We start from the raw sequence: 8,114 nt of genomic DNA, 5'->3' as shown, positions 1-8,114 counted from the left end.
CATTCACGCACAGACGCAAGGACATCTGAGCAGTGACACAAGCACCTCTCAAACGTCTTGATTGCTCCTGGGAAGGTCCCAGGGAGGGGTTCATCAAGAGCGCTTCTGGGGGTAGAAGGACCCTTTGCCCCCCTGCATCCAATGACTACACAAGACTTCGTATCTGCTTTCTCAACCTGCTTACGATGCTGGGAAATACCTATGTGCGTTTTAGAAATGAGTCGGTCCCCTGTTTACTTCTCCTTTCTCCTCCTCGGCTTCCCCTTTTGTCTCTCCAGGGCACTGGGGAGGGGACCCTCTTCAGCCCTGATTCCAAAGCTTGTCCACGCTGCTGGCTTTTCTGTTCCTAGGCTCAGGCCTTTGTTTTCTCTGGTGAGGTGAGTAAGTTTCCAGGTGGTAAGAGCGGGCTCAGGTGCACATGCAGACAGCTGGAATGGGCCCGCAGCTGCAGTGAATTAGAATGGGCCCTCTAGTTGCAGTCCTGTCTTGGGTTCAAATCCTGCTGCTGACACAGCGGCAAAACCCTGGGTCTCAGTCTCTCCGTCATTTATAAAACAGGGACTATAATTCTTTTGCAAAAAGGGTAGAATGATGGGTAAGCACACAGACTTTTAAAAAAAAATTTGTATTGATTTCAGAGAGAGGAAGGGAGAGGGAGAGAGAGATAGAAGCATCAATGATGAAAGAGAATCATTGATTGGCTGCCTCCTGCACGCCTCCTTCTGGGGATCGAGCCCACAATCCGGGCACGTGCCCTTGACCGGAATCGAACCCGGGACCCTTCAGTCCACAGGCTGATGCTCTATCTACTGAGCAACACTGGCTAGGGCAAGCACATATACTTTAGAAAGAGCCTGTTTGGATTCTGATCCTGGCTTTGCACTAACTAGCTGTGTGATCTTGGGCAAGATACTTAATTTCTCTGTGTCTCAGTTTCCTCGTGTAAAATGGGGAGATTAGTGGTGTCTACCTCATAGGGTGAATTGAGTGGTGTCTACCTCATAGGGGGAAATGATTTGGCATGTAATAAACAATTACTTTTTCTTAAATTATGGTTTTAGGAAGAGCATATTCGTGGTTCAGAAGGCGGGAGGTCTAGTAATGAGCATTTAACCCTAACTCTGTCTAGCCAAGGAGGGAGAAACGATCTTAGAGGTCCCTTCCCCAGCAGGTTTCCCAAGTGTTGCTTCTACCTCTCAGTGTCTCATTCCAGTGGCCCCAAAGACGTGTGTCTGAGGGGGGCAGGGCAATGGGTAAGGGTGTCTGCCTCACAGGGTTAAACAAGTTATAGGATTTGGCATCTCAGAAAGGTAGGTAGGTGGAAGGGGAAGTAGCATAATTCACCTTTCTTTGTGGAAACTCAGGATAACAAGGCCTCCTGATGATGCTCCCGGGTTGGGCGGGGCCTCAGGGCTACCTGTGCTGGGAGCAGGATGCAGAAAGGGGGAGTGAAGTGTGTGGAGGGTGTCAGGGTTCTCTCCCTTCCCTCCACACTGCCTTCTCTTTATTCATTTGCCAGACCTGTGCTGGGCATGTGGGGCACATGGACAGCAACACACAACGATCCCTGTCCTCCCAGAGCTGACAGTCTAATTGGGGAGACAGACGTGGAATAACAAACATAATGCTGTTAACTAGACTGTGGTATAGAAGAGTGGGGGAGGTGTCAGGAGGCTGGGGGAGGAGGCTGCGATTTCAGATAGGGTGATCCATGTGGGCCTGGTTGTGAAGGTGACATTTAAGCAAAGGCTTAAATAAGGGAGCGAGCAATGTAGATACCTGGGGTGCCAGCGGTCCACTGCGGGGGGACAGCCAGTGCAAAGGTCCTGAGGCAGGACTGTGCTGAGACGGCAGGGAGGTGTGCACAGCTGAGGCAGGTGAGCAAGGCCAAGGGTGTTTGGAGATGGAGGCAGAGAATAAATGGGGCTTAGGTCATATAGGGCTGTGGAGGCCTTAGGGAGGGTCCTGACACCTCTCTAGACAGTGAGGAAACTGAGTCAGGAGCTCAGGTTGTGCCGGGTTTGTGCCATGAGTACATTTGCTTGGGTAAGACCATTTTCTTATCAGGGAGCTGTGGCTGCTGCTAGCAGAGCAAAACTGAGGTTCCAGAAACACACGGGGCACGTCCATAGGCCTGTGGATTTTTGTTTTGGGTGGAAGGGGAGCTTAAAAACAACAGCAACACAACAATAATAATAGCTATGAATGACTGAAGCCTTACCATGTGCCAGGCCTGGGGCCATGCGGCTTCCCTTCAGGAGTTCATCTCACTGTCATGGCCACACTGGAGATGGCAGGGTAGCTAAGAAAACGGGGGAGTCTGGCAAGAGAGGTTGGCTGAGGTCCTGCCACCAGGAAGGAGCCAAGAAGGTGACGTGGTCTAGGCGCCATGCCAAACTCGAAGGCCTCACCACTGCCCTGACCATTTCCTCAAACGGAAGGGGCCTGACTGCCCATCCCCCACCCCCAAGCCCTGGCCAGACCCTCTGGACGTTGGGCAATTCCAGCCTTCCCCGGACCGACATGCACAGCCCCCAGCCTGTACTTCTCCCGCTGGCTGGGAGAGAAACCGACCTTGAACCAAGTTCAGCAGCTAGTGCTAGGCAACCTAGGACTGATGGACAAACACTGGTGTTCAGGTTCAAACTCCAGGAAACACAGAAACAGTCCAGCGATGGTGTGCCTGGGAGAAAGCCCCAGACGAGGAAGTCCCTTTGAAAGCTGGGTGGGAAGCTGGCACCCGTGTCCCGGGCACCTAGAGAGACAATGGTGCAAGGGACAGAGGGCCTCTGTGGGTGCCCCGAACGAGGGGAGGAATCTGCTTGGAGACCTGGTTGGGCTGGGAAGTTGACAGATTGCTTCCTTTCAGACTGGGTCTTGTTTCAGCCCACACGGAACTGCTTGTTTCTGTTTTGCGGGTTGGGGCTCGCGGAGACTGCACCGAAGGGAAAGGCTCTGAGTTCAACTGCCTGAAAGACACGGATATGGGTGATCTAGAAGGCTCTAAGCTCCAAGAAGCTCTCCATGACCTGGTGACTAAACACAGAGCCAGGCAGCCTGGGTTCAAATGCCGTGGCTACCATTACTCGCTGTGTGACCTTTGGCAACTTGCTTAACCTCTCTGGGCCTCAGTTGTTGCATCTGCAAAGTGAAGATATAATACTTCCTCAGAGAGTTGTTGGGAGGCCAGTGCCTAGTGCACCATGGGACTTACAGTAAAATGAACAGGATTCTGGGATGCATGCTCTACCCACACCATCTCTCCTCCCCGCCCAGGGCTACAGAATGGATCTCAGAGAATGAAGTTCTTCCAAGCCACTAAAACGTGTTCTCTGGAGGCTACGAGGAGGAGTCAGCGATGATGGCAAAGTCACAGGGCACTCACTTAATATTGATTTATTATTTATCTCTCCTGCTGCCAATCAGAACATACTAGTAAACTCCAGGGGAGTCAGGACCTTGCCCTTTATCACCCTGGTCCCAGCCCCAGGAACAGTCGAGGCACCTATCAGCTGAGGAAACGAAGAGGCTGTGTGGTAGCCTCAGGAGTCAGCCAGTCCCAGTTCAATTCCACCTTCAGTCACCTGCTTGCTGTGTGATGCAGAGCTTGTTCCTTATCCTTTCTGGGCCTCAGTTTCCTAATCTGTAAAACAGGAGGGGTTTGGGAAGAATAAAAATGAGATGATGAATGAAAAAGCACCCAGTGGGGGCCCAGCGGTGTTTCCCACCACTATCCTCGTTGTCACTGTCGTCATCATCAGTCTGCAGTGGGTGCTCATGTGGGTCCCGTGCTGATTGCTGTGGCTGTTGCGTGTTTTGTTAGGTAGAAACAGAGGCAGGCACTCAGCATGGCATCTGGGTGTTGGTATTAAGGGCGTCAGCCTCTCTCCTCCTGAGGTCACATTTTCCCTGTCGTTTGTGGTGTGCCCGAAGCAGGTAACCAGGTCCTCCCTCTGGGCAGCCAGAAAAGGCCTCACCTGCTACTCAATGGGCCTGGTGAAGACAGAGGCGTACGTAGACAGTCTCTACACCTGGGGCGGGGGCGGGGGGGGGGGGCAGCTGACCAGGTAATTATGGGCCCCAGGAAGTTTATCTGGGCCTCCACCTGGGCACTGGCTGCAGGTGCAGTCGCCCACAGAGACCAGGGACTGACTTGGAACTCCTGCCCTGGCCAGAAGCAGACAGGCAGCTGACATTGCCAGACAGAATAGAGAATACTCAGTTACATAGAAGTCTTAGGCAGTGAGTGGTGTGGGTTTTTTGTTTGTGTGTTTTTAGTTTCAGTATGTCCTGTGAAAGACTGGGCATGTATTACAGGTCTGCAACATTTGGGACATACTTATACTAAACAATCACTTGCTGTTTATCTGAAATTCAAATTTAACTGGGCATCTTGTGGGGTTTTTTTTGTGGTTATTAAAACATATATATTTTTATTGATTTCAGAGAGGAAGGGAGAGGGAGAGAGAGATAGACACATCAACGCCCCCCACTGGGGATTGAGCCGAAACCTGGGCAAATACAGAGTGGAAATCAAACTGTGACTTCCTGGTTCACAGGTCGACACTGAACCACTGAGCCACGCTGGCCGGGCAGGCATCTTGTGTTTTTTATTTGCTATATCTGGCAATTCTACCAAGGCCTCTCTCTGCCCCTGAGCGTCCAGAGCCCCAGTCCCAGCAAGGACAGAGAGCCAGGATCAGGCACCGGGTCTGGGTGCTACCTTGGGCAAGTCTCTCCTCCCCCTGGCCTCAGTATCCCCTTCTGCATAACTCGGCAGTCAGAATGTCTGCTTTTGCGGGATGAATTGTGTGATGTGCGTGGGAAATGTGTTTTGGAAATGGAAGAGGTGTTATGGAAACATTAGTTACCACAATTCATTATTATGAATAACACAGACCAGTCAGTGGAGGCTATTTCTGGAAACTGAATTCCTTTTTTGAAAATTAGGGTTTTTTTTTTAAAGCAATTTGTATTTATTCTTGAAATGTTAGATAATGGAGAGTAGCAAAAGGAGAAAAAAAAATCCTAATTTTTATCACTCAGAGACAACTTTTTATAGTGTGCTGTATCCTTGAAAAAGTATGAAGACTTCTTTCCAGGTATGTGTGTGTATTTTTCTTTTAAACAAAATGTATCATATTCTGTACTTTTTTTTTAGGCAACCTGCCTTCTCCTCAGGCGGCTGTCATTTTTAAAGTAGAATGAGGAACTCTCACCCAGAGGAAGTCTATCCCTTTCTGTCCAGTCCCTGTGGTTCCACGGTATTGGCGTGTGTGTCTGCTTCCCAGATCTTGTTCTGGGCCCTTGCGGGTTCGAGCACAGCTGTGAAGTCTTCAGTGGGAAGAGAAAACAGCCAGAGTTCATGTAACACTGTGTGTCCCCCCCTCCCCCTCCTTCTGTGTCCAAACAGGGCATACATGAGATGCCTGGTTTACTTTTATTAAAATTGAGGTAACATTCACATAACATACAGTTTAACATTTTAAACTCTACAATTCAGTGGCATTTAGTACGTTTCAAATATAGTGCATACCAACAGTACATGCCACTGTGTCAACTTCCCAGAACAAGTTTAGCATCCCAGAAAGAAACCCCATAGCCATTAGCAGCTACTCCCTGCTCCTTCCAGCCCCTGGAGACCACTGATCAGCTTTCTGTCTCTAAGGAGCTGCCTATTCTTAGAATTTCATGTAGATGGAATCATATGACATGTGACCTTTTGTGACTGGCTTCTTTCACTTAGCACATTGTTTTCAAGTTTTATCCACATTGTGACATGTATCAGGACTTCCTTCCTCTTATGACCAAATAATATTCCATCATATGGGTATTCCACCTTCTGTTCATCCATTAATCAGTTGATAGATATTTGTTTTTTTCCCACCTTTTGACTATTGTGAGTAATGCTGCTGTGTATATTCCTGTATTAATTTTTGTTTGAATACCTACGGATGAAGGAGTAACTGCACCATTTTATTTTTATTATTTAAAAATATATATATTTTTATTGATTTCAGAGAGAAAGGGAGAGGGAGAGATAGAAACATCAATGAGAGAGAATCATTGATCGGCGGCCTCCTGCACGCCTCCTACTGGGGATTGAGCCCACAACCCAGGCATGTGCCCTTGACCAGAATTGAACCTGGGACCCTTCAGTCCTTAGTCCACACTTTATCCACTGAGCTAAACCAGCTAGGGCATAATTGCACCATTTTATATTCCTACCAGCAACATATGAGGGTTTCAATTTCTTCACATCCTTCCCAACACTTATTTCCATTGAAAACATTTTATGACCGCTACAGGGGCAATGGGCGGTATCTCATTGTGGGTTTCATTTGCATTTCCCTGATGACTAACGATATTGAGCATTTTTTCATGTGCTTGTTGGCCATTGGTACATCTCCTTTGCAGAAATGTCTATTCAAGTCCTTTGCCCATTTTTAATTTAACTTAATTTTATTGTTTTGTGGTAAAAACATACATAACGTAAAATTTACTATTTTAACCTTTTTTAAGTGTACATCTCACTGGCATTAAGTACATTCACAATGTTGTGCAACTATCAACACCATTCATCTCCAGAACTATTTTCTTTAAAAAAAAGAGACAATTTTTAAATTTTTGTTTATATTTGTTTTAAAAAATATATATTTTTATTGATTTCAGAGAGGAAGGGGGAGGGACAGAGATAGAAACACCAATGAAGAGAGAGAATCATTGATCAGCTGCCTCCTGCACATCCCCTATTGGGGATCAAGCCTGCAACCCGGGCATGTGTCCTGACCGGGAATCCAACCTCGACCTCCTGGTTCATAGGTCAACACTCAAACACTGAGCCACACCAGACGGGCAAGACAATTTTAAAAAGCGGTTTTAGGTTCACAGAAATCTTAAGAAGAAGGTACAGAAATTTCCCATATCTCCTGGCCCCACAAGTACACAGCCCTCCCCATATAAACATCCCCACCAGAGAGGTACATTTGTTACCACTGATAAGCCTACATTGATATTGACACATCACTATCACCCAAAGTCTGTAGTTTACATTAGGGTTCATTTTTGGTATTATATACTCTATGGGTTTGGACAAATACATAATGACAAATACCCATCAGTATTTTCACAGTCAGGGCAAATGCCCGGGTTGCAGGCTCAATCACCAGTAGGGGACGTGCAAGAGGCAGCTGATCAATGATTCTCTCTCATCCTTGATTTTTTGATCTCTCTCTCTCTCTCCCTTCCTCCCTGAAATCAATAAAAATATATTTTTAAAAAAGTTTGCTAATTTATTATTATTATTTTTTTTTTTTTATCACGAAAGGTGTTGGATTTTTGTCAGATGCTTTTTCTGCGTCTATTGAGACCATCATTTGGCCAGTTTACTTTTCTTCCATCTTGGAAGTATTGGGTTGGAAACTCAATCTCTGTGGTTTTTCAGGATTAAAACAAAAGAGTTATAGCCAGGCTGGTGTGGTTCAGTGGTTGAGCATCGATCCATGAAGCAGGAAGTCAAAAGCCCGGGTTGTGGGCTTGGTCCCCAGGAGGGGGCGTGCAGGAGGCAGTGTTCGATGATTCTCATCATTGATGTTTCTCTCTCTCTCTCTCTCTCTCCCTTCCTCTCCCAGAATTCAGTAAAAACATATTTTTACGGTCCTCCCCATAAAAAAATTGCATACTCACAGCTGTAGTAAGTTTTTAGGGCAGATGAAAAAACAAAGCCAGCTCCTGCAGTTTGGGGGAGAAAAATGACTGAAAATGTGGTAGCACCAAGTAAAAGAAGAGCATTCAGGTGTGTGATTGCTTTTCGCTCTATCGAAGGGAAAAAGGAAAGAACGGGAGGGTGAAGGAGAGCATCCACAGTAGGCTGCTTTTTTAACAGTTTGCTCTGACAGATTTTCTGTAGGGTGTGTGTCTTGCTAGCAATGGTCTAGGACAGTGGTCGGCAAACTGCGGCTCGCGAGCCACATGCGGCTCTTTGCCCCCTTGAGTGTGGCTCTTCCCCCAAAATACCCCGTGCGGGCGCGCACGTACAGTGCGATTGAAACTTCATGGCCCATGCGCAGAAGTCGGTATTTTGTGGAAGAGCCACACTCAAGGGGCCAAAGAGC

At 47.4% G+C, this 8,114-nt stretch overlaps 1 long non-coding RNA gene across 3 annotated transcripts; it reads right to left on the bottom strand.

Moving 5' to 3' along the window:
- Positions 1-6: 6 nt before the first annotated feature.
- LOC106698406 lies at positions 7-7,974 on the bottom strand. 3 transcript variants are annotated; one of them, XR_002831100.1, is made up of 5 exons: positions 7,687-7,974; positions 5,220-5,334; positions 3,506-3,643; positions 1,345-2,969; positions 7-445 (listed from the first exon to the last, which is right to left on the bottom strand). It is a non-coding gene; the product is annotated as an uncharacterized LOC106698406 (long non-coding RNA). The 3 variants fall into 3 exon arrangements; XR_002831101.1 differs by lacking the exon at positions 7-445 and having other exon boundaries at positions 712-1,422; positions 2,222-2,969; XR_001349735.2 differs by lacking the exon at positions 7-445 and having other exon boundaries at positions 712-2,969.
- Positions 7,975-8,114: the final 140 nt, after the last annotated feature.

This window comes from Myotis lucifugus, unplaced genomic scaffold, assembly GCF_000147115.1.
Source record: "Myotis lucifugus unplaced genomic scaffold, Myoluc2.0 scaffold_176, whole genome shotgun sequence".
Taxonomy (NCBI): Eukaryota; Metazoa; Chordata; class Mammalia; order Chiroptera; family Vespertilionidae; genus Myotis; species Myotis lucifugus.
This window is presented reverse-complemented; position numbering and strand designations above follow the sequence as displayed.